Source organism: Fundulus heteroclitus, chromosome 13, assembly GCF_011125445.2.
Source record: "Fundulus heteroclitus isolate FHET01 chromosome 13, MU-UCD_Fhet_4.1, whole genome shotgun sequence".
In the NCBI taxonomy this organism is placed as follows: domain Eukaryota; kingdom Metazoa; phylum Chordata; class Actinopteri; order Cyprinodontiformes; family Fundulidae; genus Fundulus; species Fundulus heteroclitus.
Window position 1 is genome coordinate 1,341,131 of NC_046373.1, and position 7,938 is coordinate 1,349,068.

Below are 7,938 nucleotides of genomic sequence, written 5' to 3' on the forward strand. Positions count from 1 at the left end.
TATATCTTGCTATGTTATACAGTGAATATGAGATGTCGAGAAACTCCCTTTTAAAATGTCAGGCCATGAAAAATCATTTTAAAGCATTTTCCACCTTTCAGTGTGACGCTTTTCTTGGGGGTGTCAGACTATCTTCTGTAGCTGCTAAAGAGAAATTGTGATCTACTAGAGAGGAAATCAGCAGGTAAAGGTAAAAAAAAAAAATCATACATTGGTCACAAAATTCTGATCGGTGCATCTCTAGGTCACACCCATCTGAGACAAAACGTCTGTGGATTTTATTTTATTTTTTTATTTTTTTTACGCACATTGGTGCTGTTTGGTATCATGTCAGAGCCTAGTAGGGTTACACAACATGTAGCCATTCTTCTTCTGATCTATCTATGTATGTGTACCGTTTCACAAATGCTAAAACTTGTTTGTGTCACCAGGAAGGTCACGCACACCTTCTCTCTTGCTGGGATAAGCTAAAGCTTCTGAGTCCCTGTAAGTTTGCGCCTCGGCAAAGCTGAGGAATCACCCGGAGACTCACTGGGGGGGGGGGCATTCTTTAAGTTATCCTGTCATGTTTCCCTCCCCAAGGCTGCAGCAGTCAACCCATCCTATTGTTCATATAATGAACACTAACACTTCATTCTGAAAGGAAGCCGCCATTGTTGCCTCCTAATGCCAAAGCTATGCCAGATAGAGCTGATCTACAGACGCCCAGAGCAGGGAGTAGGTTCCTTTGCTCCGTTCAACACTAGCCACCTCCAGCTTACCTCAGAATACCTGTGCTATGAGGGATTTCCAGGCCGGCTGTCAGAAAGCCCTGACAGCAGGTGGTGACCAGACTGTTTCTGCTCTGAACAGTGTTATGTAGCATTTACGGCAGCGGGCGTTGTCCTGTGTTCTCAGTGTCCAGTCACCTCGTCAAACAGCTGTTCTGTCCGGCTTCGGAAAGGAATCTCCAAAGCTGCTGCAGTTTCTTATTGCGACGCTCCTCTGTATAAGCTTTTATCTGATGAGGAAAAACAATAATAAAAGTGTACGATTTAAACAAACAATTTAAAGTTTGGGTTTGTTTGGCCAAGAAGCAGAGGCTCGCCTCTCAGTGGCTGAATGATTGAAGTAAATCTATAAATACTGACAGAACCTTTTGTTTGTGCTATTGATAACTAGGTATTAGATTGTCCTGGGCCCATGGTACTGGAGCGGCACAGAACTGGGCTCTCCAACCACCAAATTATGATCTAGGCCTTTTTTGTTTTGTTTTTCAAAAATGGGCCTATTTGTGAAAAAAAGAACCAGAAATAATATTTAAAAGCCTTTTTATTTATTTTTCACCGTCAGAGTATTGGTTCAGAACACCCAGTCTAGGTTTGACTAGACCACATATTGGGGTTTTCATGTTTGCCTTTTATGGTGGTTTTAATACCATAAAATCAATGAAAATGTTTTTTTTTTTTTTGTCTTTCCACAACTGGGATAGTTACTTCAAAACTGGAAATATGTGTTTTGAAGAATCTGCTCAGTGTAAAAGGACCCATTCCAAACTCTGAAATGGTTTGACCAACTTTCCCTCCTCAGTAAAGTAACTGCATTTAAATTCACTACTCACCAAATGCCGTGGGTGAAGGCCCATCTAAGAACATCTGGTCTGAAACCCAGGTAAGAGTAAGGTAAGGGTGTGTGTCGTCGCTTCTTATTCAAGTGTGGGGTTACCCTCATTCTGCCCCAGAATCCTACCATGACTGAAGACTGATCCTACAGCAAGTTCCTCCAACAATCCAAGGTTGATCTGAGAATTTTAGATCGCCGATTCACCATGTCACACGCCAAAAGCAATAGCAAAGGGTTAAGAGGCTAACGTTGAAGTTCTTGACCCAGAAGTTGATGTCCTGCGTCCGCAAGAAATGCATACGTTGTAAATATTGATTCTTCATGTAAATTCGATGTATTGGCAAACAAATTATTCAAACTATTGAATGACATCTACAGTCTCCCCATAAAGTACACCCCTCACATTTTTAAATGATATCTTTTCATGGAACAGCACTGAAGATATGACACTTAGCTGCCTCTTCAGAACACATTGCCATACAGTAATCAACGTCTAAACGCTAGTAACAAAAGTGAGTACCCCCGGAAGGGAAAATGTCCAGTTAGCCATTTTTCCTCCCTGGTGTCATGTGACTCGTTAGTGTTACAGGTCCTCCCATGTGTTGGATTATGTGTCACTGCTCTCGTACTGGTCACTGGCAGTTCAACACGCCACCTCATAGCAAAGGACTCTGAAGATTTAAGAAAAGAAAGAAACGGCTGCTCTTCATAAAGTTGGATGAGGCTATAAGAAGACTACCAACAGCCTGAAACAGAGACCTTAACAACCTCTGTCCCGTTAACGACTGTAAGGTCGTTAACGGGACAGATTCCTCTCAGACCAGGCTAACCATTGCCTGTCACAGAAGGAAGCTTCTTCTAAAGGTGACCCACAGGGAAGCCCTTAAGGTTTGCTGAAGACAAGCTGTGTAACGACGGATTACTGGAATTGTGTCCTGTGGTCTGATGAGACCAAGATACCCCTGTTTGGTTCCGTTGGTGTCCAGCCTGTGTGGAGACAACCAGGTGAGGAGTGTTTCCAGCCTACAGTCAAGCATAGTGGTGGGAGTGTCATGGTTTGGGGCTGGATGAGTGCTGCTGGCTGGGTGGTTTCCCTTGGCATACTGAAACAGGATAATCCCCTCCCAAAGTTATCGTTGATATTCAAGTTTGTTTGATCTGAATTATTAAAGTGTGACAAAAATAGAAGAAATCTGGAAAGGGACAAATACCATGGAGTCTATTTTGGTGGGACGGTTATTAGGAGGAGTGTTCTGATCTATGACTACGCACATCCAAGTAATAATGCTGGTCAGAACAGAAACCACGACAACTTTCTGTGTACTGTCAGAATTTTAGAGTTAAATTAACTATACCAGATTCTGCACCAATACGAACTGAGTGAGAACAGTTTAGATTGAACTGTAAGCCCCGCCCCCCAAACAGTTTTTTCCCCAATGAGAAACCGCTGACATGCGGTTAAGCACCCTCAAGCTCGTAATCCTCTGGAGGAAACAAGGCTTTGCGTGACTTTACTTCATTTTTCTTTGACATAAATGGCTACGTCTCGGATAAATTATATTTTTTTATGTCAGTGGTGAACACTTGCTGTTCTGTTTACATACCCTTACCAGCGGCTCCACACCTCGTGCCATCCTGGGTTATCCCTGGTTTGCTGCTTATCCTACTAAAAAGCCTGGACTCGCTCGATCGAACAATCAATTAGTCAATCGTTATCATCAAATTACGTCTTTTACCTCATAATATGTTGCGTAAAAAACATTTTTCTCAACCAGACAAAAAATTATTTAAGTGTAGTTTCTTTAAAAAATGAAACAAGCAGTCTTTCTGGACTGCAGTGATTTCCAGGCAGAACAGGTTTATGCCGCAGGTTTTAAATCCCTCAATGTGGTGCAGCGAGAAAAAAAGTCCCTACAACTTCCTCCTCCTCTTAACTGGATGAATAACCACATAAACAATATTGTTTTTCATTTTTCTCTTCCACATATCTCAATTTTGGACAATGCACATACATTTCATGGTCTTAACACAGCTGAAAAGGTTAAAAAAAAAATGTAAAAATTATGAACATTTTACATTATAATCAAGTAACTGCATGACAGAGATTGCAGGTAATAAAATTGCAGGCAAATAAAAAAAAAGTTTTATTTCATTTAAAACTGCAATAATGTAAAGAAATCTAACGTAAATCATTGATCTTCCCTCTGATTTTGGGGGGTTTGAGCAGAGAGCTGACGTTGAGGCAGAATGATGAAAGAACGTCACATGTTTTAGTTCCTGCGTGTTTCTGTCCAATCAGTGTGGCTCAGCTCACACGCTTAAAAACACCAGCGTGGACCTGATTTGTGACGTACTTCCTTTTGACTGCCATTCCTCCTATCAACCACACGAGGGAGACATTGTCTGCTGTGGATCGGTGAGCTCTTGAACGAGACCCAGCAGATTAGGTCCTGTTGTGTTTCTCTGTGGTCATTTGTTGAACTGTAGCAGCGAATTGAAAGCAGAAATTAACATTCTCCATGCTATGTTCAGATGGGACACAGAAAGCAGGTTTATTTTTTAAATCACTCGAAGCGCATTTGTTATTAAAGAATCTAAAAGGTTTCGCAGAATGAAACGTGATAAATGTCACTCCGACGTATTTGCATGGGAAATTTCCGCAGCTTCTTCTGGTTCTCCTCCTTTCCTGGCTTTTTGCTGAATGATTGCCTCGCATCAGGCTCACCGCCATCTGGGTACGCAGAGCAGACTGATGGGCCTCTGCATCTGGATGAGCGCTGACTTAATGCAGGGAGAAAACCTGCGAGAAGCTTTCTCCGCTTTGTGCCGTGATGCCGTCAGGCTAATGGGTGAGATTAAAAAGGTATAAAGTTGCCACTTCACTTAGACTTAGAATGACACCAAAACAGTTCCACAAAAGCAAATGAATAAGTCTGCATTAAGAGGGTTTATAGAGACATTAGACATGTAAAGCATCTCATTAAAGTTTTGTTGTGCAATATCCTGTTCAAATAATGACCAACTCAGTCAGAGCCTTCCAAAAGTATTAATACCTCTGGAACTATTTACCATTTCGTCACAACGAAACTACAAAATTCAGTATATCGAAAGGGGAGTTCATGTGGTAAACCAACACAAAATAGAGCATATGTTTTGAAGTGGAAGCAAAAGCATTAATTTTTTATACTAAAAATTAAATTAAATATGCATAGTCGTCCTGTTTTTCTCCGATCCCACAAAATGAGAGCTATTTCATCTAGAGTTTGTTAGAGCCCACCTGTGTTGGAATCTCAGTTTGAATCCAGATTTTCTCTGAAGGCCTCGGAGGTTTATCGAAGAACATTAGTGAACACATCGTCTTGAGGGACGAGGAACACAGAGGCGGTTTAAAAAGCAGGTTTAGGTTACACAACAACATAGCAAGATTTGGAGCCATGCAGCACATCATCCGAAAGTCGAAAGAGCATTGCACACCTGTGAACCCCTTCAAGATAAGAAAAGACGGCCAAGAGGCCCGTGGTGACTTTGGAGGAGCTGCAGAGATTCACACCTCCTCGTATCCAGCTCCACAGCTGATGACAGGGAAACTTTTAGATGTGAAGTCCACCGACCCGGCCTTTACAGAAGAGTGCCGGGCAGACGACTGTCGTTGAAATAAAAGTACTAAGAGGTGCTGTTTTTTTTTTTTCTCTCCGTTGACGACAAACCAAATAGTAGGAAACGGCAAACACGTGGAAGAAGACGACCCTCCCATCTGATGAGACCAGAGCTGCACTTTCTTTGACCTACTATTGCTGCACACCGTCCCGCATGCCATCATTCCCACTGTCACGTGTGAGCTGTTTTGCAAAGAAGGACTGGAGGCGGGGGCTGGTGGTGGTGGGGGAGTATGTGCAAAACTGGCAGGTGCCTACATCAGAAGACTTCCAGCTGGAATTGCTACAAAAGCGGCTTCTACAAAGCGCTCATACAGGGGAGGTGAGGGACCTCATCACAGCTTGGACTCTGATTTCCAGTTTATGCTGTACAGTACAAACACGCCTTCTAATAAGGCAGCGACAAGAGCTGGGCAAAAGAGCTTGTCTCCCTTTGTCTCACACACACACACACACACACTCTCGCAGACCTCCAGCCGTGTGTTTTGGCAGCGTCAGGCTTTAAGACGGTCATTGCTCCTCTATCATTCATTCCCTCAGAAGTGGTTTTCATCCTCTTCTTTTTTTTTAGCAGCCACTTGCAAAACAGAATTCATGACCTGCCACCTTTTTTTTTTTTTGTTGTCTTTTTTTTGCTGACTACACAAGGCGTCTTCCGGCTCAGTAAATCATTTTTTTTTCACCCCATCTTTTTCAGCTGGCTAACAAAACACTTGATGACACAAGTGGCACGAGGAGAACGCGGCTGAATCTGTTAGAGATCGTTAGTGCGCGGCGCCGACACTCCCTGGAAAGGTGTTGATTGTGGGCATTTTGTGTCAAGCCGCCTGCCTGCTCTCTCCCAGCCTGCTCCTGAAATAAAAAAGAAGCAGAGCCAAAGTGTTTACTTCTTTCCTTTCGGCGAGCCATTAACCCCCCCTACACACACACACACACACGCGTCTGATTAGATTTCATCCCGTCGCCAGGCATCACCTTTCAGCCAGCTGTCCTTTTGTTTGGCGAGAGAAGGGAGGTGAGAGGAACGAAGCGAGAGGAGAGGGGGCCGCACAGATGAAGATAGAGGAGACGAAAGAGAAAGGTTACCTTCAGACTGAGAGGAAAACCCCAGTTAGTCCTGATTGTTTCTGCAGCGCCACGCTGCAGGAGTGTGTCTGATCAAATAACCCCACCCCTGCAGCCCAACAGATTATTTGGCCTTTTATGGAACGACACGAGCAGATGAAGAGAAATCTTCTTCTTTTTTACCCCCCCCCTCCCCTCTTTCTTTCTACCATGTATCATTTCACAGGACAAATGAAAGGAACACAATGTCATGCTGTGCCCCGAATCTGTCATGGCCTCGGTTCCCCTTCCACCAGTCAGATAAGAATTCCTCAAAGGTCTCGTTGCAGTCGCACCGAGCTGCTTTTTTTTTTTTTCTCTCTCTCCCTGCTGACTTTTTTTTCTTCTCAAACAAACACAAGCAGCTTCGGAGGCAACAGAAAGCATCTCCTCTGCGCCTAATACGGTCGTGGCTAAAATAATTCAACCCCCACTGCACTATCCAATTTTTAATGACTTCAACCCACTGAATCAAATTCCTCCTTAGAACACATTTGAACGGCCCTATTATCTTCAGCTGTGACTTTTTACATTCCAAATTAAATAACACTGTATATTTTTCAGTGATGGTATCAAGACGTTGCTTGTTTGTACCTGTAATACTTTATCGATTGGATTTGCTGTTCTTTTTTTTTTCTATTTTTGCAGGTAAAAAAGCAGACTGAGAATGTTGTATCGCGCTCTCCCTTTTCTCTCCTTTTCTACTTTTTTCCTCTTCTACCTTCTTGTTTCAGTGTCCATTTAACATTAAATATTCCCTGCATAAATTCTAATAAAGCTTCTTGCATATATAAATCAAGCGGAGCACTATGACGAAAGCAGTAACGCTCCACTTGTGAAAGTAAAATTTGCTCTTTTTGGCATTAAGACAGTTCATAATGCCACATTGCCAGACATACACACACATACACACACAAAAAAGAACACATTTGCAAATAAAGTGTGGTCTCGGGCAAACCTGAAGAACCCAGTCGACGGCTACCCTAGTTGTACCTCAAATACCTGGACTGTTGATTTTCATTGTATGTTCAGAATATGGCTTAGACAAGAGAATTGTCCAGAACATTCGGAAAGGACACAACACAAGACTAATGTTAGAGATTATGAGATTACAGAGATTACCCTCTGCCTTTTAGATTAAATATGGTGACATATAGTTTCGGTTTCAAGAGTCCTTTTATTACTACAGAAGTCTACAGTAGAAACACCACATTATTCAGCAAAACAACCTGGGGTGACTGCAGCAGGTCAATTTTCACAGTAAAGTTAAAGGGAAGGGCAGAAAGGGAGCCCAAAAAGGCAGGCTGTCTAAGACTTGCAGCAAGTCTTGGTAGCAGTCGGTGAGATTTCAGTGTCCACTGTAAGGCACGCACTGAATGCTGAAAGGCTCCATGTCTGAACCCCTGGAAAACCCACTGTTCAACAAAAGGCCCCCAAAAAAAAAAAGACTGGTCCAGTTTGCTCAAAGTTAGACCAACAGTTTAAAAGCTTGTATAGTTCAAGCCATTGTGGAGCCGATCCAGAACACCGCTGCCCACGTCCTCACTAAGACTAAGGAAGCAGAGCACATCAGCCC